Here is a 26,192-nt window from a genome sequence, read left to right on the forward strand (position 1 = left end):
TAAGAACTTTTTGCACGTGACCGTCATCCGGTGTGTTAGCTTCCCTCCTACCTTTGGATCTTCTGCAAATCTGATGAACATGCTGTCTATGCCTTCATCCAGGCCATTGATGACGATGTTAAGCAGCAGGCAAAGATCCCTGGGGTATTCCACTAGAGACCACCTTCTAAGTTAATGTTAAAGCATAAATGATTGCTCTTTGAGTCCAGCCATTCAGCCAGCTCTACGTCCCTATGACTTTCATTTTGTAGTCCACATCTCTCAGTGGTTTCCATAAGAATAGTAGGAGGAAATAAAAGAGGCAAAAAAAAAAAGCAAAAACCCAGGAAACTAAAAGGATATCCATAAGCTGGGGAAACAAATTATGCTACATTTATGTAATAGAATATGATCGTGCCCTAAGATAGAGTGTGAACTAATGCAGGGTGGGCAATTTATACAAGCAAAACGATGTTGTAAGAAAAACAACTTTGGAAGACAGTTACTGTTTTCAAATCTTCAAACTATCACTAACAATGTTTCCAAAGCCCTATGATTGAAGTATGTTACTTATCTCCTGAAAAAGAAAGAGGTAATGAACTCAATGTATAGAAGGAGGTGTAAAATTTTGGATGTGGCCACTGTGTGGATTTGTGTTCCTTGACTATGCTTGCTTGTCATAAGGTTGAGTTTTTTCCCTCTCTTTTTTAAATTGGGGATGGAGCGGTTGGGTGGAGGACAAAGGAGTTAGTAAATGATGCAAAAATGAAGACTATTGAAACATTTTTTTAAAAAGAAGAGAATAGAAGAAAGTTCAGAAAGAAGTACGGACAAGGACAGTTTTGAAAGAATATGCTGAATTTATTATATGCTTTTTAAAAAAAGGAAGTGATATGCAATAGAGATTCATGATATACAATCTTTTTGTGTTCTGCTGTCTCTATGGAAATGCTTGTTTTTTGGTTATGTTCAAAATTTTTAAAGTGAAAAAAATAATACCAAATTTTACCAAATGGTTTGCTAAAATCTAGGGAAACTATACAGTCTAGCAAGAATCAGAGGCCAACTCTCTTATTGGTAACAGGGTTACATGAATTCTGGGGTCAGTTATATTCAATTATATGTCTACTTGACACTCATTCCAATAGTTAACTTTGTCATCCCAAGCTTGAGGGGTGTATGCATAGGAGGATGTTTGGATATCTTCTCATTAATAGAATTTCAATATATCTCCCAGTTAATCAACTTAGATCAGAGCCCCCACCAGTTCATCAGATATTTATTAATCAATCAATAATCATTGATTAAATACTTCCTATATATCAGGCGCTATGCTAATGTATCAACAATGCTGTTTGCAGCTACTGTGGCTGTGTAAGGCCAATAACATCAGCACATAGGAGGGCTGCTAGCACAGGTTCTTTGATTGCTTTTCTAAGGAAAGCAACTTTAAGGGGTTTACAATCTCACTTTAATTAAACATGCAACCATTCACTTAGTTCAGGGGGAAAAGTCAGCACTCTGAACTTCAGAGCAAATACAAACAGAAATTATAAACAGAGAAAATATAAACAGAGCAAATGACACAAATCAACAGACAAGCTTCTAGCTGTCTAATCAAAGCTATACATACATAGTTACCAGAGAGAGAAGCGCCAACATCTGGGTTTTCAAAGCTGGGGGACTCCTTAATGGATACCTAGAGTCTCCATACCAACACTCTTCCAATGACTGTGCACCAAACCAACCTCAGAGCATATATACACTTCTTCAGGGTCAGAGCACTTCACACCTCTAGAGGGTTTCACACCTCTCGTGACCTAACTAGCAAAAGGGTGTGGGCCTCCCTACAAACAAAGGCAAGACTCAATCAAAGCACTTGATTGCCCCAGTGCTGAGAAGCACTACAGAGCAAAAGACAACAAAAAGTCCCACTTTGCTTGCCCTTATAGCTAAACACTGGAGATATGAAGAAAGGAAAAATGTATCCCTACATTCGAGGAGTTTAGATTTATTTAATAAATCAGAGAAGCTTCCTTTTCTAATAGCAGTTATTCATATTACTTTACTAAATCTTTTAACCTCCTAGGACTAAAAAAATATTAAAATGACCAGACAGACAATTTTTAGACAATGAAGTAAAGAAGAAAAAGAGACAAATAATTATACACAATAATTTAGCTATGGAAATTTAGCAGCAAGAGTCACTTCAAACCTAAAAGGCAGCTAGGTGACACAGTGGATAGAGCTCTGGATCTGGAGTTAGGAAGACTGTGAATTCAAATGCAGACTAAGATATATACTATTGTGCAGCCTCAGGCAAGTCACTCAATCTTTGTTTGCCTTAATTTCCTCAACTGTAAAATGGGGTTAATAATAACACCTACTCTTAGTTGTATCGAATGAAATAGTAAGTATAAATGCTTATTCCTTTTCCTTCAGACCCTCATTGTAGCTGCAGGTGACTTCTCTTCACTTGTGGACATACAGTTCTACACCATTTAGTAAAATCAGGACAACAAATAATATTCTTTATAATTATTCTTAATCTTAATAATTCTTAATAATAAATCTTAATAATTCTTTAACAAGAATTCTCTTCAATCCTCTTTGCAGAATAGAGGTTAATATAGTTCCTTCAAAAAAGAGGGCCCTTCCATGTTCCTTCTCTCTTTATTATCCAGGTTCTTCTCCCGCTATGACAAGAAAATGGTTTTTTCACTTTCTGTCAAGCCATCCCTCTGAACAGTCTGCAGACTCACTCATCAAAAAATTGTCTTTACAATATTTCTTCATAAAATGATAAAGACAGTTCTCACAAGAAAGAAGTTTCTCTGCACCTTCTTTCTTCCTCTACATCTTCTTCAATGTTCATCTCATAGATCTTCATATATTAAAGATAAAAACACTGATTCTATAGGACAACATACTTCATAGAAGACGGTCACAACTGTGACTTTAAACTGTCCAACAAGCTATTTTTTTCCTCAATATTCCATTTAGCTCTTAGAGATATAGTAATAGTATCTGTAGTGTCCATGAGAGAAGGTGGTATACTGGGTGCTAAGATAGTTTATAGCATTTCTCTCATTTACCTTTCAAAAAAGGAAATAGAGGTTAGTCTGGTATGACTTGTCCTTAGTAAATCTATGTTGGCTCTTTGAAATCATCACTTCCCTGTCTAGATGTACACTAGCCATCAGTTTACCAATCCATCCTAGAATTGTCCCAGGAATCAAAGTTAAGCTGATTGACCTATAATTTGCAGACTGTTTTCTTCCTTTTTTTTTTTTTAAATCAGGACATTTGCTCTTCTCCAGTCCCATTATAGTGTTCTTGCTCTCCATAAACTTACAGATATCATCAAAAGTGGTTTAAAATAATATCTATCTGCCAGCTCTTTTGGTACCCCCGAAATATAGGCCAGGTGACTTGATTTCATCAAGGACAACTGGAAACCCTTAATATATCCTTACAGATCTTGGGAATCAACTCCTTGTTAATAATTTTCTCCTGTCATTTCCAATGCCAAAGCGCATTCCTTTTGAATGGTAAGAGCAATATATGTCATGTAGGCTTGTCTTGATTTTTTTTTTCCCTTATAAAGCAGCAAAGATGTCCCTGAGACTTGATTGAACCAAATGACTAAGACTTGAATCACTGATATGACTTCTCAGGTACCTAAGGTTCTGCCACATAGGCTAGGCTAGTTTTTTCTCTAAGGGTGAGAAAGCTATCCTCAAGATGAGATTTGTTCAGGAGGCTATTTGAGCCATTGACGAGGTTTTCCAATCAGCTAGTTCATGAAAGGGCTAGCTCAGGAGGAGTCACTTGCCCCTCAGACCTGACAAATGTCCGATGGCTGTATGAGTCAACACTCTTTTCGCACAATACGTATTTCCATATGGAGATGATAGGAAATGTGTCTACCTGAACCACTTTTGTCTCTTTGTTAAGTATCCTTTCTATGCTTCTGGCTAAGTAAGCCAGAGTTCCTACTTTCATTATAGTCTCAAACCTGAAGCACTAGACCAGCCTGAGTCAGGCCTGGCTTATTATCACACTGATGGAGTGCTTTGGGTGCCTGTGCTTGGACCCCAATTCTAAAATCACATTTCTCCCTAGCCTCAAAACCAATCACATTTCTCCCTAGCCTCAAAACACTGTCATAGGCAGTTTCTCTCCAGCTTAAGGGCAACATGCCCTAGCAAAATACTTATCTCTCTTCCTGACACAGTAGCAATCTGCACCTATAGAATTCATTAGTTTGAACCAGCTGTGTACTGACTGAACTGGCTGTGTACTGGGTACTACTCATACCTATCATATGTATCCTAGATTCTGACATATGTATACTCACTTACATTTATCTTATCTAACAAGACAATCACAGGGGGCAGCCTGGGCATTTCCCAGTACTGACAATTAGTTGACTTAGTGAGGTTTCAGGCCTAAACCATACCTCCACATAGACAGCCCCTCCCCCACCCAAGCTATTTCCCAGTGAACTCTGGGTAAATAGCCTGGGCAGTAGATACTAAAGGTGCATATTCCTTTAAGAACTAACTACTCCTTAACCACTCCTAATCCCACCCTAATTCACCTTATTAGCCTATTTGGTACATGTTTTACTATAGAATAACCTACATAATCTTTGCCCATATCCCCTCTAAGATTGCTGGTGCCCTAAGAAGTCTTGCTGGCTATAAAGCATAACAATAAACTTTTACCAACTTGACTTAAAGACTGCTTGAGTCTGTGAATTCATTCCAGGTGATCTTGCCCTGGGAACTTTAATCTCAGGATTCCTGTATCCCTGGGTTTCTCCTTCAATGACACCTTAGCTAAGAAAACAGAAACAAAATTAAGCAGTTGTCTTTGTTGCCAGTTTTCATGGTCTCCTTCATTTGAAGCAGCCATTCTATCCTTTGAGCTTTATCTTTTCCTCAATAAAGTTAAAGAAATTATTAGGAAATTTTTTCTTCTCTTGTATCAGTTTTCCTCCTTGTGAAAACTGTCTTACTTCCCCCTAATTTTCACCCATTGGTCCTAGATCTGACTTTCTCCATTATACAGAAGAAATCTCATTTCTTTTCTATGTGACAACCTTTAATATATTAGGAGTCAACTGTTACATCTTCCTTAAGTCTTTTCAATTCCCAAATGCTCATTTAACTTTAGAATCTCTTCACCATCCTGTTCACTCTCCTTTGGATGAGCTCCAACTTGTCAATGTCCTTCCTAAAACATGGCATCCAGAAATGGGCACAATACTTCATATATGATTGCACCACAGCAGACTATTACCTCCCTTATTCTGAAGATCTTATCTATTAGTTCCAGCTAAGATCGCATTAACTTTTTTGTTTGCCATGCGGAGGGGTATCCTGGAGTCAACTCTTACTGGCTCTCGAGAGCATATTGTTAAATTTTCAGTGTGAAGATGTATGCCTCAGAAATGAGTCAACACTACAAATCAAGGATTGATTTATTGTTTGGCTTATTGTCTAGAATTAAGAAAGATGGAGAAAATCTTAATAATTCAGATTAAGCCTAAAGGGTGGGTTGTTAAACATTTAACAACACACTGCTGTGACCCTGGACAAGTCACCTAACCATGCTTACCTCAGTTTCCTCATCTGTAAAAGGAGCTGGAGAAGAAAATGGTAAACAACTACACTATCTTTGCCAAGAAAACCCCTAGTGGATTCACGAAGTGCAGGGCAGGACTGAAAATGACCGAACAACAACAGAAGCTGTTGCCATGGTATATTGTTGACTCATAATGAGCATGCAAAATAGCCTTGGGCCTTTTTCACATTAATGACAGTATATCCAGGTCTCTTCTATCTTGTACTATCTATCTTGCAGTTGATTTTTTTAAAATCAAGTGTGTGACTGTCATCAAATGATTATAATCAGAAACTTAGAGGGATAACTGGTATCCATGGTGAGTAGAGACCAGATGGTCCAGGGCATGCTGGTGGATCGCCTGTTACTCATCTACAGAGTACATGGACAGTTAATTCATCAATATCAACTCCTAACTTGGATTGGTGTATAAGACTTGATTAATGTTTGCTGCAATTTTCACTGTATCCTTTGTCATCTTAAAATAACATGGACTCATAGAAGTTAATTAAAAATAGCCCATGGAACTTTTTGGAGTAGCAAGTCAATTCTTTTCATAGACTGAATCTTAGAACTGAAATTTTAATTTCAATTTTAATAATAATAATAACGATAAAAATAATACTTCGCAATTTACGCAGTGCTTCAAGGTTAACACTGGACTTTACATGTGATTTCATTTGATCCTCTTATCATTATCCTTGTTTTACAGATGAGGAAATTGAGTTTGATAATGATTGAGTGACTTGCACACAGTTAGGATGTATCTGAGGCAGAATTAGAACTCAGATCTTTCTGATTCCAGATCTTGGACTCTGCACACTGAGCCACCCAGCTAAATGACCTTCCTACTCATTTTGCAGACTGAGACAATTGAGTCCCAGAGAAGAGGTCTGTTAATAAATAATAGTTAATATTTACATTGTGCTTACTATGTGCCAGACACTGTGCTAAATGCTTTAGGAGTATTGCCTCATTTGCTCTTTACAACCTTGAGAGGATTTTATCTATGAGGAAACTGAGGCAAACTGATGTTAAATGACTTAACTGGTCATACTGGTAGTGTCTGAGGCCAGATTTGAACTCAGATCATCCTGACTTTAGAACCAGTATTTTGTCCACTGTATTACCTAGAAGTGCAACAACACAGACCTAGCTTTCAGTTCAGGAGTCTTTTTACAACTGGTCCAGTTACTGTCAGAAAGGTCTCTGACGCCCTAGCATTAGATAAAACACCTACAAATAAAAAGTAATGGCATATCTACTTAAGCATGGTTACTAAAGATTAAAGTCACTAGCTGTCCAACTCATCTCAATTCATTCTAGGACCAAGACAGAGCATTTCTCTCAGGATGCAAGATAACAAGAGATTCTTAGAGATTAGTAGTGATTCATAACAATTCACCTTTACATATGCATACACACACACACACACATGCATATATTATATATGTATATATGTATGTATGTATAGGATTTCCTCCTACTTTCCATTCATTATCATTGTTCAATTATGCATTGAAAATGTAGTTTTCATTGTTCATTTCAAGTTAGCCATTTATAAGACCTGCAGAATCCAACCAACTTGTAATGTAATTACAGAACTCGACATTCTTAACCTTTATTACATTTCCACAATCCTTTAGTGAAAGGTTGAAATAAAATCAATGGGAAGAAATCACTAGAATCTAAAGAAAACCTGAGCTCTTAGTGGTTTTTTGTTGTTTCAATGATTTCAGTCCTGTCCAAATCTTTGTGACCCCATTTGTGATCCCCAGGATCACACAACTAGTAAGCATCTAAAGCCAGATTTGAACTCAGGAAGTTGAGTCTTTCTGACTCCAGGCACTCTCTCTGCTGCCCACCTAGCTGCCCTTCTTAAGGATTGTTTGGCGGTTATTTGGCAACAATCAACAACTACAAAATGTACCAACATATATAATACATAAAACATACACAATATACAACATATATAATATATAATACATAATACATAAAAATGTCGCTCTCAAATAGCAACCTGTTTCTAATTCTTCCTCACAGATAAATCTATAAAAATCATCCTTTCTGGTAGAAACTCAGAGTTGGAAAGGACCTCAAGGGCCATCTTGTCCAACTTTTCCTGAACTAGAATCCTTCTGCAATATCAATACTGGACATGTAGGCTTTCATTGAATACCTCCAGTGAGGGTTACTGAATAACCTCATCTTCCTGATTTCACACTTGGCTTCAGATGCTTACTATCTATGTGACCCTGGACAAGTCACTTTATCTCATTTACCTCATTTCCTCATCTATAAATGAACCGGAGAAGGAAATGGTAAACCACTCCAATATCGTTGCCAAAAAAAGGCATCACAGAGAGTCAGATACCACTGAAAAATGACTAACAACAAGTTTAATCATAAGAACCACTATTTGGATAGCATGAAAAAAGGAGTTATTGGACACTTAGGAGGACAATGAGAAAAAAGCAGTAGCATCCATGCTGAAATGAGTACGCCTGCTTTGCTCCTATCCATCCCTCTGTCCTGGATCTCTACACACAAAACACTGGGTTGAGTTCAAGTGCTAGGTGAGAAGGGTGAGTTGAAAGGTGCCCCATTCTCAGATAAATCTGGCACACAACACTCCCTTGTGAACTCTAGAGTAGTGTGAGAGGACTCGCCTCAAATCAGCAAGAAACTACAAATGTGCGGACAGGAAGGATAGGACTCAGGCTTTGTGATGCTTAGGCACAGTGAACATGGAAATTAAATCCATTCAGCCAATGCTTTGCTAATGAAGCAGATGTCTGATTGGAGGTAAGACTTAACTAGAACTTGTGTCAGACCAGAAAAAACCTGATTTTCCATTTGTGAGATAGCAGAAAGCTCATCTAGCTGTGTTGGCAGTTCTGAATTGCAATTTAATGTAAACAGAAGACTTGCAAGTCACATGAGAATACAGTGTATGCTCCTGGTTTATACATGAATCATATTTTTACATTACACAGTAGTCCCATTCTCCAGCACCACATTCCAAACAAGGAAATTAAATTAAGCATTGTTTAAAATGCTTCAGACAATAATATAAATTTGTGTTAAGTGAATTTAGTGCCATTTCCTTGTTTGGAGTGGAAGGTGGGAAAACACTATAGCCATGGCAAAAGTAAATAGCTAACTCGATTAATTTTATTGAAGGAGAGGATGGAGCCACATGAGCTGCTTCTCTGTGTGTTTGGTTAATATTTTACTGAAAATTGATATTGGGCCTACCTGATCCAAATCAAAACCCAGTGTGGAATATAGTCAATGACTTAATCACTGGAAGGTGGGGATAGAAGACTTGATATGAAGCAATGCTCTCCAGGAGACGAAAGGACAGCTTGATAGAATTGGGAAGGTACAGAAGGAAGTCTTTACAACAAGATAAAAAGATCAGTACAAATTCAAGGAAAAAAAATGTGGCCATCTGGTCTAATTTGTGTCTGAGCTTCCAGACAGATAGAGGGTGGGGGTGGGGGAGGAGGAAGGAGAAACATTGCTCAGAGTCTGACAAAAGGAATCACAGAAGCTTAATCCACTGCTACTATTCTAGCTCAAGTTATTAGTATCTTTCATCTAACCTATTTCGATAGCCTCCTAAATGATCCCCCTCCCCCCAGTCTCAACATTCTTCAATTTACATGTTGTAGGGTAATGTTTTAATGAAGCAGTCTTCACTCACCAACTCACAAAAACCTTAAGTAACTAGGTGGTGCAGTGACTAGAGTATTGTGAGTCAGGAAGATCTGACTTCAAATCTCAACTCAGATGCTCACTATGTGACCCTAGTCAAGTCACTTAACTTTCCTTAGCCTTGATTTCTTCATCTGTAAAATGGGTATGATAATAACAACTACTTCATAGTGTTGTGGTGGGGATCAGATCAGTTAACATATGTAAAGTGCTTTGAAAACCTTAAAGCACTATGTAAATGCTAGCTAGTCAGCTAGCTGTAGTAGTAGTGGTAGTGGTGGTGGTAGTAGTGGTGGTGGTGGTGGTAGTAGTGACCTTCCATTGCCCAGAAAATCAAATCCAAAGTCCTTTTCATGACATTCATGCAGCTGCACAATCTGGCCCTAAACTAGCTTTTAAAACTCATGTCAAGGGACAGAGACCATCATTTAAGATAAAATGTACAACTGTCATTATATAACATTAAAAATATATATTTGCACAACAAAACCAAAGTAGCTAAAATTAGAAGTGATGCAGGTAAGCAAAAAGAAAATCTCTGCTGTAAATTTCTTTGGTAAGGGTCTCATTTCCGAGATATATAAGTAATGGATTCAAATTATAAGAATCAGAAGCATTCCCCAATTGATTAATGTAAGAAAGAATATAAACATGCAATTTTCTAAGAAAGGAACCCAAGATATCAGTAGCCATATGGAAAAAAATGCTCTAAATCATTAGTTATTAGAGAAATGAAAATTAAAGTCACTTTGAGGTTTCACCTTACATCCATCAGACTGGCCAAGTTGACAAAAAGGGAAATCACAAATATTAAAGGGCCTGAGGAAAAACAGACACATTAATGCATTCTTGGTGGAGCTGTGAATTGGTCCAGCCATATTGGAAAATAACTTGGAACTTTACCTCAAAATCTATTAAACTGTGCAAACTCCTACAAACCCATCAATACCTCTACTAGGCTTAGATCCTAAAGAGATTAGAGAAAGAGGAGAAGTAATCATATATGCAAAAATATTTGTAACATTCAATTTGTAATGACAAGAACTGGAAACTAAAGGGGTACTTATCAGTTGGGGAATATGGAGAACATATGATTCCATATATCATATGTGTCATGTAGGGGAACATGTGATATATTAATGTAATGGAATACATTCTTTTGGAAATGATGAAAGGGATGATTTCAGAGATTTTCCTTTTGTCAACTTCTCCAAAGATATTTATGATTTCTTAATCTCCACATCCAATGGGCTTTCCTCAATCCTCATTCAACCTCAACCTTTTGGTAGCCTTCTATATGGTTGATCACCTTCTCCTTCTTGATGCTTTCTTCTCTCTAGGTTTTTGGCATACCACTTTCTCCTGGTTCTCTTATTTATCTGACCTCTCCTTTTCAGTTTCCTTTGCTGGATCCTCATCTGGATCATGTGGGTGTCCCTTAGGGTTCTATCCTAGTCCCCTCTTCTACTACTTCATTTGGAGATCTCATCAACTCCTATGGATTTAATTGCCATCTCTATTCTGATGACTCTCAAATCTGCCTATCTTGCCCCAACTTTCAATCTTGTTTCTCCAACTGCCTTTGAGACATCTTGAACTTGGGTGTCCAATCTTAAAATAAACCTGTCCAAAACTGATCTCATCTTTCCCACTAAATTCTCTGACCCTCTTAACTTTCCTATTACTACCAAGGGCAACATCATCCTCTCAGTCTCTCAGGCTCACAATGTAGGTGTCATTCTCAATTCCTCACTATCTCTCACCTCCCCCTGCCCCCATATCCAATCTATTGCTAAGGCCTGTCAATTTTGCCTTTGCAATATTTTTCAAATTTTTCAAGTACACCGCGTTCTGTACTCTGACATTGCTCTTCAAAGCATCTCTACAATACAGTCCTTGGTCATACAGACAGAATTTATGTGTATATGCAGACTAGACATGGCACCTGTATCCCCTTTCTCTCTCAACTGGACTTAACACTCCAATCTGCACTCATACTGGTAGGTGTAACAGTAAGGCAATAAACACAACATCAATGATAATTGTGAATAATTGTGATAATTGTGAATATGCCTGTATCACAAGGTATGAGAGAGTCTCCATAAAGAAGGTAAAAGAAGTATAACATTTATTCAGACACCAGAAAATCATATCCCATAACCAAATGTTCAGCTCCCACAGCCAGTTAGCCCACTTTATCATAACAGCAAGGAACTTAAAATACCATACCACAGCGTGGAGCCTCACCACCCCAAAACCTCTCCAACCCCCTGCTGGAGTCTTCCCCAAAACAAACTCACAGTACAGCTAAGTCAGCCTGTTCATTTCTAACAATCATGAGGGTGGCCATTAGCAGCCATAACATCTCTTTCTCTCTCAGCATTTCCTGTGACATAACTTCCTTTTCCTATCAGGAAGCTCCTCCCACCACATATGTCTTAGGCTTCCTGTGACATAAGCAGGTCACATGGCCTATTAATGGGTGGGAAAGATCTTCAAATCCAAATTGCTACCACAGTAGGTCCGGAGGATATAGCTGCTATGAAACAAAACAAAACAAAACAAAAAACTTTAAAGGTCCTAGAAGTAATCTACTTGTGAGGATACACTGTTACTACTTACCACTTTAGCCCTTGAGGGGCCTCCACCAGTATCCTTCCCATTCACATAAAATCAGCCATAATGACACTATTGACTCTTAAGCATGAAACATTTACGAATGATAAGGAGATTACAAAAATTCCCATAGCATTAGAAGAAAAAATAAAGAACAATAATAAAAAATTAATCTACCCATAAATCTGGGAAATACTTTGTAGCCAAAGCACACAGTGTCTGTGGAGAAGATATTCTTATAGAAACCATACACAGGAGTTGCATGAGTAGGGAAACCCTGAGTCTCTAAATTTCTAGATTGTTGGTTATTGTCATGTCAAAGTAACTCTAAGCTCTTTGTGGACTTCGCTGCTTATTACAGTTACCTAATAATGCATTTTGTTCTCTCCATACAACAAAGGCAAAATGGGGTTGTTTTGAGGTTTAATACTCTTTCATTATTTGAATTGAACTTACTTGAACCTCTGGGGGTACCAATATGCAATTACATCTGAACGGAAGCCCTCTTCAATTCTAGTCACAGCATTGAGGTATGGGGTGGGGTGAGGGGGGAAGTGTGGTTTAAAGCCGTATCTTTTTTGCTGACTTTAGAACAAGCTGAGTTTCAATTAGCTAGATTTCTCCTTTAGTATAGTAGCTTCTCCTGTTATACCAAATAGATTGCTAGCCATATTAGGCTTTTTGCACATATCACTTTATAATTTTGTCAGCAATTGAGAATCTTACCTTCAAAAAGTTCCTCTAATATTTTCTGATCATCAGTTTTTTTTCACAAAACTTTGTTATCTTGCTTCAATCCTTAGAATTTTCAGAACTCATGTTGTAACTTATTGTGATGCCAATCAGTGGTTAAAGATCTTTCCCCAGCCATTCAATAGGCCTCAGGTGGGGCAAGTTGAGGGAGGCTTGATTAGAGGGAGGCCTACACACTTTACTTACTGAGTGCTAAGCCCTAGGCCTATACCCTTTTGCTGACTGGGCATGAGGCCCTCAGGCCCTAAGAAGAATGTATATACCCAGAAGGTAGCCATTAAGGTCAGAATGCAGCCCAAGGAGAGTAAGAACTCTGAGATGACAGAGCTGAGAATCTGCAGACTAGCGAGATATAGAACTCAGAGAGCTGCAGAGATATAAGAGAGAGTGCAGAGTGGAGAGCGGAGACCAAAGACAAGAGAGCTGTGGAGACCAGAGAACTGAGGCGGGAAAGAACGCAGGCAAGCAGACACTTGGGATTTGCGAATGTTTACGGGAAGGTCCCAGCAGTGGGGAAGGTTACAGGATAACTTGGTTCTTTGCTGTGATACTGTGTTTTAATCTCCTTATTGTTACATTGAAGTGCACTTACCGATTTTGGAATACAATTATTGCTATGTCAAATTGGATTTGATCCTCTGGTATCTAAATAAATGTTATACTTCCCATGCCTTCTACCTAGAGAACCTCTTATACTTTGCAATTGTGAACTCTACAGGCACATTCATGGACATTTTTGAGGTCATGAATCTTGCCTTACTGATACACTTATTTGTCAACATTTGTTCCATGCATAGCAGCTTCCTTTGAATCAAGTGATAATTCTACCATCCAATGTACTTAACATATTTTTAATCAGATAGTCCACGGTTATATCAGAAAATGGTTCTTTTCTTCTGATGATATCTTGTACTAGTAGTATCAAACTCAAATAGAAATGGGCATATTGACTTAGAAAACCACAGATTAACATTATGTTGTATTTTATTTTTATTTATTTTGTTGAACATTTCCCAGTTACATTTTAATCTGGTTTGGGCTCCATGGTTCAAGCCACTCTTTAGCCAGTGGGAAGTAAGTTTGATACCTCTCTCTTATCCTAGTTCATTTGGTGTTATCATAAGCTCTCATGGATTTAGTCATCATTTCAAGATGATGATTCTCAAATCTACTTCTTGTTGTTCAGTCGTGTCTGACTCTTCATTACCCCATTTGGGGTTTTCTTGGCAAAGATTTTCTTGGTGAAGAGTGGCTTGCCTTTTCCTTCTCCAGTCAAATCTACTTACCCATATTTAGTCTTTCTGCTGACTTCCAGTCTCAAATATCCAACTGCTTATTGAACATCAGGAACTGGATGTCCCACAGGGATCTTAAACTTAGCACATTCAAAAGTGAACTCATTATCTTCCACCCCCAAATTCTCCAAATTCTTCTCTTCTTTTACCTATTACTGTTTAAATTTTTTGCACCAATATTCATCAGGAAAATTGGTATATAGGTTTCTTTCTCTGTTTTTGCTTTCCCTGATTTAGGAATGAAAACCATATTTGTGCCATAGAAGGAATTTGGCTAGACTCCTTCTTTACCTATTTTTCTGAAGCAGTTTATATGGTATTGGAATTAATTATTCTTTAAATGTTTGGTACAATTCACTTGTAAATCCATCTGGGCCCGGGGATTTTTTTCTTTGGGGGGTCATTTATGGCTTGTTCAATTTCTTCTCCTAAAGATAGAGTTATGTAAGTTTTCTAGTTCCTGTTCTATTTAATCTAGAAAATTTATATTTTTATAAGTATTCATTTTATTTAGATTGTCAATTTTATTGGCAAATAGTTGAGCAAAATAGGTCCTAATAATTGTTTTAATTTCATCTTTATTAGTTTCACACTCAACCTTTTCAGTTTTGATACTGGTCATATGATTTTCTTCTTTTTTTATCCTCAGAGTCAAATTAGCCAATGGCTTATCTATTTTACTATTATTTTTATAAAACCATTTTCCAGCTTTATTTATTACTTTGAAAGATTTTTTTTAACTTTGATTTCATAAATCTCTCCTTTGATTTTCAGAATTTCTGTTTTGGTGTTTAATTGGAGTTTTAAATTTGTTGGTTTTTTTCTCTCTCTTTTTAAGCTGTATGTCCAATTTGTTGATCTGATCTTTCTCTCACTTATTGATGAAAGTATTTAGAGATATAAATTTTCCCCTAAGTACTGCTTTGGCTACATTCCATAAATTTTGGTAAGTTGCTTCACTTTTGTCATTATTGTTCATGAAATTATTAATTGTTTCTATCATGTTATTTCATCCACTCATTCTTTAGGAATAGGTAATTTAGTTTCCAGTTAATTTTTAACCTTTGCTTCCAAGGCCCTTTATTGAATGTTATTTTTTATTTCATTATGGTCTGAAAGGGGTACATTTGATTTTTCTGCTTTTCTATTAATGTTGGTGTGGTTCAATTGTTTTTTCACTTGTGTCCACCTCTTTGTCACTCCACTTGAGCTTTTCTTGGCAAAGATACTGGAGTATCTTTGGAGTTTGCCATTTCTTTCTTCGGCTCATTTTACAGATGAAGAAACAGGCAAACAAGGTTAAGTAAATTGCCCAGGGTCACATAGATACTAAGTGTCTGAGGCTGGATTTGAACTCAGGTTTTCCTGACTCCAGGCCTGGTGCTCTTTCCACTGTGCCACTTAGCTGCCCCTTATTCCTTAATATATGGTCAATTTTTGTGATGGTACTGTGTAGAGCTGAAAATAGTTGTACATCTTTCTATTCCCATTTCATATTCTCCAGAGTTCTGTCAAATCTAAATTTTCTATTCATCTTACCTTTTTAAAATTTATTTTATGGTTAGATTTATCTACGTTTCAGAAGGGGAAGTTGGGGTCCACCACAAGAACAGTTTTACTATTTCCTCTTGTAACTTATTTAACTCTTCCTTCAAGAATTTGGATGCTTTGTATGTATGTGCAGTATTGATATTAATTCATTGTCTGTGGCATCTTTTAGCAAACTGTAGTTTCCCTGTTTATCTCTTTTAATTAAGTCTATTTTTTGTTTTTGCTTTGTTTGAGATCAAAATAGCTACTCGGAGTTTTTTTTTTTTTACTTAAGCTGAAAATAGGTTCTGCTTCAACCCCTTGTCTTTTCTGTGTGTGTCCTTCTATTACAAATGTGTCCCTTGTAAACAACATACTGTTGGATGCTGATTTCAAATCCATTCTGCCATCTTGTTTTATTTTATGGATATATTCATCCCTCTGTTTTATTTATGGATATATTCATCCCTTTTATATTCATTATTCTGACTGCTAATTGTGTAATTCCTTTCATCCTTTTCTCTATTTGTCCTCTTTTTTACCCTGTCTTCTCCTCAAAAGTCTGATTTGCTTCTGACCACTGCTTCCCTTAATCTACTCACCTTCACATCCTTCCCACCCCCATTTCTCATTTTCCCCTCCCTTTCTACTTCCCTGTTAGGTAAGGTGCATTTCTGTACCCAATTGTGTGTGTGTGTGTGTGTGTGTGTGTGTGTGTGTGTGTATATACATTTATGTATATGTATATGTGTGTATATCATATATGTATATTATATATACACACACATATGTATATTCTTTGCTCCTTGAACCAGTTCATATAAGAGTGAGGTTCAAGCATTGTCCATTCATTCCCTTTCCCCCCATTTCCTCCTCCATTATAAAACCTCTTCCTTGTGAGACAATGTGAGACAACTTTCCTCATTATTCCTCTCCCTCCTTCTGTCAATGCATCCTTCTTTCTCAACCTTCCATTCTTCTTTTGAGATCATCCCAATATACTAGACTCACATCCATGCCCTCTAAATAGAATCCTTCTAACACCCTAATGATGATGAAGTTCTTAGAGGTTATATATGTGACCTTCCCATATAGAAATATAAACAATTTAACCTTATTAAGTCCCTTAGAATTTATCTTTCATGTTTTCCTTTTTCTGGTTCTCTTGAATTTTGTGTTTGCATATCAAATTTTCTGTTCAGCTCCATTTAAAAAAATAAATCAGGAATGCTTGAAAGTCTTCCATTTTATTAAATGTTCATTTTCCCCGCCCCCAGGTAGGATTATACTCAGTTTTGCTGTATAGGTTATTCTTAGTTGTAATCCTAGTTACTTTGTCCTCCACAATATCTTATTCCAAGCCCTCCTCTTCTTTGCCATGGTGGCTGCTAAATCTTGTGTATTCTGACTGTGGCTTCATAGTATTTGAATTACTTTTTTCTTTGAGTTATTTGAATTGCAGTATTTTCTCCTTGACCTAGGAGCTCTGAATTTTGGTTATAATATTCCTGAAAGTTTCCATTTTGAGATTTCCTTCAGAAGGTGACTGGAAGATTCTTTCAACTTCAACTTTGTCCTCTGGTTCTAAGATACTTGGACATTTTTCCTTTATAATTTCTTGAAATGTGACATCTAGGCTCTTTTTTATCATGGATTTCAGGTAGTTCAATAATTTTTAAATTATCTCTCCTCAATCTATTTTCTAGGTCAGTCATTTTTTCCTCTGAGACATTTCACATTTCCTTTTATTTTCAGTCTTTTAACTTCACTTCATTGTTTTTTGATGTCTCATTGAGTCAATTGCTTCCACTTAACCAATTCTAATTTTTAAAGAGTTATCTTCTTGGGTTAGGTTTTGTATCTTTTTTAACCATTTTGGACAATTTTGATTTTTAAGGAGTTTTCTTTGGTACTTTTGTATCTCTTTTACCAAGCTGTAAATTCTCTTTTCATAATTTTCTTTCATTGCTCTCATTTCTTTTCCAAATTTTACTTCTATTGATCTTATTTGATTTTGAAAATCATTTTTGGCTCTTTTTAAAAGCTCTTGTAAGAACTCTTTTGGGGCCTGTGTCCAATCTGCATTTTTCTTTGAGGCTTTTCTTTTGTAAGTGTTTTCAAGTCATTTGTTTTCTTCTGAGTCTGTGTCTTGAGCTTTCCTGTTATCATAATAGATTTTTTATGGTCATGTTCTTTTTGTTTGTTTGCTTATTTTCCTAACTTACTTCTAACTCTGGATTTTATGTTGTATTGGCTCTGCTCACCTCTGGGGTAGAGGTGGGGAATGACTTGCCTGAGTTTCTGTCTTTTATGCCCTTCTGTTGCTTTCATGGATTAGTCTTGGGGCCTGTAAGATTGGTGCTTCCAAATTCAGGAAAAGATCTGGCCATTGCCCACCTGCTTTATACTCTAGTCCTTAAATAGCAAGGGTTCCTACTCCCTTATGGCCATAACTTCTCCTCTCCACCCTGGAACCATAACTCAGAACTGAGTAATGCTCAACAGGGCTATCAGATTATATTCCTGCTTCTAGTGCTAGTACATGTATCCCCCTGGGATCTCTTTTGAACTGGGTGTTCAGTCCCTTTACCATCCCTGGGTACTGGGCTGTTCTTCACCACCGCTGCCATCACCACTGGTGCTACTTCTGTCATGCCTCATTCTTGGCAAGCCCCCATCTCAGTGTCTGCAGACCTCATTTTCAGTCTACCTAAGCTTCCCTGGGCTGGAAAAATGACTCACTGTGACTTTTAATTGGCTTTCCTGCCTAAAATTTGGTTTGGTGCATTTTTTTAGGGTGTTTTAGAGGGAGTGTGTTAGGAGAGCTCAGCAAAAATACTGGCTTCACTCTATCATCTTGACTCTACCTCCTACTAGTCCTTATTACTACTGAGGGTGCCAATATCCTCCCAGTAACCCAAGATTGCCAATTATATGTCATCTTCACCTCCTCACTCTCTCTCACTTCTCCCTTCCCCCAATATCCAATTTGTTGCTGATGCCTGTCAATTTTGCTTTTATAAAATTTCCTGCATGTTTCCCCTTCTCTCCTCTGACACTACCATCACAAGAGTGCAAGGCCTGATTACCTCATGCCTATATTACTATAATAACCTGATAGTTGGTCTCCCTGCCTCATCTTTCCTCATTCTTGTCCATCTTCCACTCAACTGTCAAAGTGATCTTCCTAAAGCTCAGGACTATCCATTTCACCTCTCTATTCAATAAACTCTAATGGTTCCCTATCAACTCCAGGGTCAATTCTAATATTCTCTGTTTGGCATTCAAAGTCCTTCATAATCTGCCCTTCTACCCTTCCAGTCTTCTTACACCTTATATCCTGTCACATTTTCTTTGATCCAATGACACTGGCCTCTTTGCTTCTTCAAACAAGATACTCCCTCTCCTAACTCTCTATGCCTCTTCCTTGGTTGTTTTCCATGCTTGGAATTCTTTCTCTCTTGGCTCCTGGCTTTCCTGAATTCCCAGCTGAAACCCATCTAATAAGAAGTCTTCCTTAATTCCCCTTTAATTCTAATGCCTTTCCTCTATGGATCACCTCCAACTTATCTTGTACATATTTTGTATGTACATAGTTGTTTAAATGTTGCCTCCCCTATTGTACTGTGAGATCCTTGATAGCAGGGACAGATTGTCTTTTGACTTTCTTTGTGTCTCCAGTTCTTTGCACAGTGCCTGGCACACAGTAGGTGCTTAATAAATATTTATTGACTAACTTATTTTAGTGTTCCAGTATCAACTCACTATGACTTAATTGGGGATTATTTTTACTTTCCTTGTAGTATAGAATGATCTCCATCCCTGGCCCCATATCCATTCCCCAAAGTTGATTCTTTGGAATTCATCTTCTTGCACATAGAAACTGCATTTCATTTTTCACATCACTCAAATGTATATCTAAGCCACTGTGATAACAAAAGATAGCTTGGTTATTTCTTTGTACACTACTAGTCATTGTAAGACAGTGTAATGACACTTCAGTTCCATTCCTCCTTCAAAGATACCATGTTAGTTTCTTGGGGTAACATACATCTTTCTCTAAAAAAAATCCTGACCTAGGTTTGTGTTGAAATTGATTATACTATATAGTGTATGGGTGCCTATTTTTATCTGTTTCTGTTTCTGGCTATTCAAATGGCTATTTTTCGAGGTCAATTCTAAACATCATTTTAACTATGTGAAATATCCTCTCCTGACTTGTGAGAGATCTGGGAATCAGCTCCAATCATTTTTTGAAACTCCTGCCCTACTAGTTATTTCAGAAGGATCTATATCCTTGGGCAATTTGAAGAAAATAGATAAGATTTTATTTTTCATCTCATATCTCTTAATACTTTACATTTTCGATAGCATCTTGTAAAAACATCTTTATTCCTTAAGTCAGATGTTATTCCCTTAATTAAGAGTTTTCTGTATGGCTCTAATGGCATAGCTGAGAACCAGTGCTCTGGACATGCTATGTCATTATTAACTCATATTTGCCTCCATATATACTAATAGATGTGGTAAATAATATATACTAATACTTAAATGCAGAAAATGGTCTGATTTGTAAAAGGAAAACACACTGGAAAAATATATTTTAAAAATTCACTTTTTTCTCTAGCAGATTCCTCTAACACTAGGGGATACAATAACTCCTAGATGAAGAATCTCTTCAATGGTTTCCCAACAAGAGCACCCTAATAAATCCCAGAGGAGCCCTCATAATGTGGCACCAATGTAGTATTCACAGTCCTCCTCTCTCTCTCTCTCTCTCTCTCTCTCTCTCTCTCTCTCTCTCCCTCTCTCTCTGTAGGCTGGCTCACTCAACTCTATTAATTTTGAGGTTCCTTGAAGACAGAGACCCTGTGTTTTTCCCCAATGCTGAGTATAGTACATTACACATAGAGTCTAATGAATATTAGCTGAATGAATGAACAAAAGCAATGGCATACTTATTCCTGAAATCAGAATCAACAACTTATATTTTTATACCATTTTATGGTTTCTTCACAGCATCCCTGTGAGATGAGAATGGTTGAAGCTGAGGATCAGACGGGTTAAGTAGCACAATGCATACTCTGATGCTCTTGATGATGGGTTCATCCCAGGTGCACTTGCAGTAAAGAATAGGAATTTGCTGAAAGACCCTCATCAATATGAGTTAGGGATCAGTACTGCCTAATAGCAACCAAAGTTCTTAGGAATGTGGAAGAGTCTAGTACATTTGGCCAGCAGAATCTGTTTGCAAAGCAATAGCTATTCTAGAGAAGGACTTAAATTAAATCCTGCCCCAGATGTAAAGTAAGAATAGGAAAATATGTAAACCTGATCAAAGCATAGTTCTTACTAAATTTGATAGCCTTGAGCATTATACTTGTCTCCTCCCTGAACCACTCAAGTTTCCCTGATGAACTGCTGAATTCCATGCCAGCTACATCTCCCTACTTATCTTGATGACCTAGAAGTCCCAGTGAAGGTGGCAGTAGATACCCAAGATCAAACGGCTAATAAGCAGAAGAGCTCAGACTTGAACTGAGATCATCTGACTGTTTTGACTCAAGCATTCTTACCATTATGCTACACATCCTCTTCAGAAAGAATTTATTGAAAGAATCTTTATATAAGGGGCATTGGGTAACATAGTGGACAATGTCTTCCACTGTCATTTCACAAAAGACACGAAAATATTGTTTTAGTGGACAATTTTGCTATCTATTTGGTTATTTCTCTTCCTCTCTAATGGCTATCTTCCAAGCATGGGATATTTTCCCTCCTCATCTCTGCTTCCTAGACTCTCTAGCTCCCTGCAGAGCTTAACTCAGGTAACACTTCCTACAAAAGAAGACCTCTCTTGTGTATGTCCCCCTCCTCTGCCCTTCCTTGTCTTGCTTTGTGTTCTTCAGACAGCTGATGACACAGGATTAGAGAGCTGGGCCTACAACCTAGTTGTGTGTGACCCTGGGTAAAGTCACTTAGCTTCCCTCAACTTTAACATGGAGATAATACTAGTGCTTACCTCCCAGGGTTGTTGTGAGAATCAAATGTGATAGTATTTATAAAGTGTTTAGCGTAGAGTCTGGCACATAGCATGTGCTTAATCAATGCTTATTCCACGGCATGATTTGTATGACTTCACATTTATAATGGATATCTATTTCCTACCTTTGCAGTGGATGGGGGAAGGGTGAAAGAGGGGTTAGACTTTATAACTGAAAATAAAATAAAATTTAAAAGCCTTTAAAGTTAAAAACATTTCTTGTTCCCTCTCACCCCCTCAAAAATTACTTTGCATGTACATTTATATTTACCAATCTTTGTATATATTGTATCCTTCCTGCTACGACAGTAGAATGTAAGTCCTATCCTGGTTCTCCTCCTACCTCTCTGGTCATCTCTTTTCAGTTTCCTTTGCTGGATCTTCATTTGGGTCCTGACCACTGATGCTAAAGGTGACACTCACTTGAGAGAGCATATAAAAGTAGAGAATTCTCCAGAAGGATTGTTGAGGATCAATAATCAAGCAATGAGAAGAAAAGCAGTTTCATGTGGTACAGATGTTGCTGAATGAGCCAATAATATTAAAATTCTTTCTCTCTCTCTCTCTCTCTCTCTCTCTCTCTCTCTCTCTCTCTCTCTCCTTTTCCTCCTCTTCCTCTTGTTCTTCCATTTCTCCCTCCCTCCATTCTCTCCCTTTAAAAATTAATATTTTAAAAATTAATATATTAAATATTAAAATATTATAGTCTAGAGTTGTGAGTTACCCTATGCACATGAGTTTTCTATTCTCATGTGTTTCCATTCCAGGTTCCTATAAGTGTGTTCCCATTCTTCACCACAACTGTTGAGTGCATTGGCAAGGAGAGTGTCATCCAGGTTTATACATGTATTGAAAAATATTTATTATTTATATGTTTACTTTAATCTGTTAATATTCATAGAGTTATTTTGCCTAAGTTAAGCAAATTATATTTAAGAACTAAATGACATTATTTTGAGGTGTGTAGGAAGAAGACATGTGGGATATAGGCTTGAGAGGTAGAGTGGTAGTGACAGGGTGACCCCCTAGGGCAGTGAGGGAGTTTAAGCGTAAGTTCTGTGGTGATGGTCTATCTCTGTAAACTTAGACCTGCTTTGCAAAGCAGTTTGGAGATTCAAGTCAAATCCAGAGAGGTGTCTAACACACCTATATATTAGGTGGTAACTCCATTGGATGAAATCACCTCAATTGTCTCGTTTGGGGGCTTGTCTGTAGACCCTACCTATAGGGTGGTTATATTGTGGGTACATTGTAATAGACTGAATTACAGACCACGCTATTTTCAGTTTTATATCAGTTCAAAGAATGACCAATTGGTCTATGTTGCAATGAATAAAAACCCTCTAGATTTTGCTCAGAATTTTGTTTGAGACTCTAGACAATAGTTGAAAGGTGCCACAATCTATCTACAACCCTTTCACCAAAATTTAAATATTCTCTACAGGGACAATGCTCAATAAGTACAGAAGAGGAGAATATGGCCATTTCCTAGCTCACTTTTGATAAATGATTTTTTCTTATGTTAATTAGAATTTTTAAAACCCCCACATTTAAAAAAATTAAACTGGCATCATTAGGAGGATTGGTCTTGGGGTCAAGAAGATTCAGGATCAAGTCCTAAATTTGATACATCCTAGCTATATGACCAAGGGCAAGTCACTTAACCTCCCTTGTCTCAGGTAATTTTCTAAGACTACAGGTTTAAAAATAGTTTGCTCTTCTACATATTTGGTGAGAGTTCCTACACCAGGAGAGCATGACATTGAATGAAATCAAAGGTTTCCAAAGAGAGGGTTAAAAATGACTCGCTGCAAAACTCTGAAAATAGGGAACAACAAATTTGAGGTTTCAGTTCTTGGTTAGGAAGACAGTGAAGATTTTATGATTCTGTAATATTTATATTTAATTAGACAATGAACAAGAGGTTTACCCTATTGCTCTTTAAATTAAACACAAAGCATAGTATGTGAGTCTATATTTTATCAACTTGGAATTATATCAGAAAAATATTCAACATGATAACATTTCATAAGGATATTTTTAAACAGTTTTAGAAAACCAATGTGTAGATGAGAAAATATATCATAGCTATCCAGTTTCCAATAGAAACCAGTACAGAGGGTGTAGTTATTGAGAGCTGAAATGGACAATATCCTGTGATGGAGAACTATAACTCATCAGGTGTCTCTTTACATCCAGAAATAACTTTGTCACTTCACAATAGCTTTCCTCATGACTGATTTCTGTTAAAAAAAAAGTTCATTCAAACTCATCTTGCTTTTATTCTGTTATATATATATATATCTGGAATACATAACTTTATATCACTTGTCCCTTGGGAGTGGGATTGTACATTAAAGAAGATAGACATTTTAAGCTAAGAATAATAAACTATTGGCCAGATTTTCCCCAAATGTGTATAAGCTTTATTTAACTCAATTCAGCTAACATTTACTGAGCATGTACTATGTGTAGAGCACTAGGTGAGGCTCAGGAGGGCATGAAGACAAATTTTTTTAAATTTTTTTTATTTAATTTATTTAATATATTTAGTTTTCAGCGTTGATTTTCACAAGAGTTTGAATTACAAATTTTCTCCCCATTTCTACCCTCCCCCCCACTCCAAGATGGCGTATATTCTGGTTGCCCTGTTCCCCAGTCAGCCCTCCCTTCTGTCACTTCACTCCCCTCCCATTCCCCTTTCCCTTCTTCTCTTGTAGGGCAAGATAAATTTCTACACCCCATTGCTTGTGTATCTTATTTCCTAGTTGCATGAAAAAACTTTTTTTTTTGTTTCTTTTTGAACGTCTGTTCTTAAAATTTTTAGTTCCAAATTCTCTCCCCTCTTCCCCCCCCCCCCCAAGAAGGCAAGCAATTCAACATAGGCCACATGTGTATCATTATGTAAAACCCTTCCACAATACTCATGTTATGAAAGACTAGCTATGTTTTGCTCCTTCCTAACCTATTCCCCTTTATTGAATTTTCTCCCTTGACCCACCAGGGAGCTGTGAGGAGACTGGCATCTGCAACAGCCAATACAATTCCAGGCTGCACTCAGAGAGGGACGTGACCACAGCTCTGGAGAGTCCTGGGAGCCACGTTCTATGATGTGGCCAGGAGGGCAGGGGAACAAGGAACAGCTGGAGGAGTTGGGGATGACCGGCTGCAGAGGGATTGGGATGGCCACATCTAGGGTCTGCAGGGCGGTCAGGCAGATGAGACCTGGCTTCTAGTATTCTTACAGATACAAGTAAGATTCCCAAAGGCCTCGAATCCCGGGGCCAAAGATGAAATGGGAGCCAGGCAGGGGCACAGGCGGCAGTTTCTTCCCTGTTGCTGCTCAGCACAGGCAAAGTGTGTGGAGGAAGAAAGCTGACAGCTGCCTAAGAAGGGGGGGGGGGCAGGTCTGAGAATGGTTGGATGCAAAAGTGTGGATCAGAGCTGCAAACACAGGCCAGCGAGAGGACACCTAACAAAGGCCCAGAAGATTCTACTTCCCTGGAATCTAGCAAGCTGAAGCCAAGGCTTGGGAGGACTCCCCAAGTCAGAGACTGTGGCCATGAAGAAGGACAGAGAAGACTAAAGTGTTTGTTTTTGATTACCTCCTCCCCCTACCTGCCCTCCCTTCTATTGTTCCCCCTTTTTCATCTTGTTCCTCTTCCTTTCCTGTGGGGTAAGATACCCAGTTGAGTGTGTATGGTATTCCCTCCTCAGGTCAAATCCGATGGGAGCAAGATTTACTCATTCCTCCTTACCTGCCCCCTCTTCCCTTCCTACAGAACTGCTTTTTCTTGCCACTTTTATGTGAGATAATTTACCCCATTCTATCTCTTCCTTTCTCCCTCTCTCAATATATTCCTCTTTTATCCCTTAATTTGATTTTATTTTTTTAGATATCATCCCTTCATATTCAACTCACCCTGTGCCCTCTGTCTATATATATACACATACATATATACATACATACACACACATATATATAATGCACATATATATGCATATTCCCTTCAGCTACCGTAATACTGAGGTCTCATGAATCATACACATCATCTTTCCATGTAGGAATGTAAACAAAACAGTTCAACTTTAGTAAGTGCCTTATGATTTCTCTTTCTTGTTTACCTTCTCATGCTTCTCTTGATTCTTGTGTTTGAAAGTCAAATTTTCTATTCAGTTCTGGTCTTTTTCACTGAGAAAGCTTGAAAGTTCTCTATTTTATTGAAAATCCATATTTTGCCTTGGAGCATGATACTCAGTTTTGCTGGGTAGGTGATTCTTGGTTTTAATCCTAGCTCCACTGACATCCAGAATATCGTATTCCAAGCCCTTCGATTCCTTAACATAGAAGCTGCTAGATCCTGTGTTATCCTGATTGTTTTTTTTCCACAATACTCAAATTGTTCCTTTCTGGCTACTTGCAGTATTTTCTCTTTGATCTGGGAGCTCTGGAATTTGGTGACAATATTCCTAGGAGTTTTCTTTGTGGGATCTTTTTGGGAGGCAATCGGTGGATTCTTTCAACTTCTATTTTACCCTCTGGCTCTAGAATATCAGGGCAGTTCTTGATAATTTCTTGAAAGATAATATCTAGGCTCTTTTTTTTTTCATGGCTTTCAGGTAGT

The sequence above is a fragment of the Trichosurus vulpecula genome, chromosome 8, assembly GCF_011100635.1.
Source record: "Trichosurus vulpecula isolate mTriVul1 chromosome 8, mTriVul1.pri, whole genome shotgun sequence".
In the NCBI taxonomy this organism is placed as follows: domain Eukaryota; kingdom Metazoa; phylum Chordata; class Mammalia; order Diprotodontia; family Phalangeridae; genus Trichosurus; species Trichosurus vulpecula.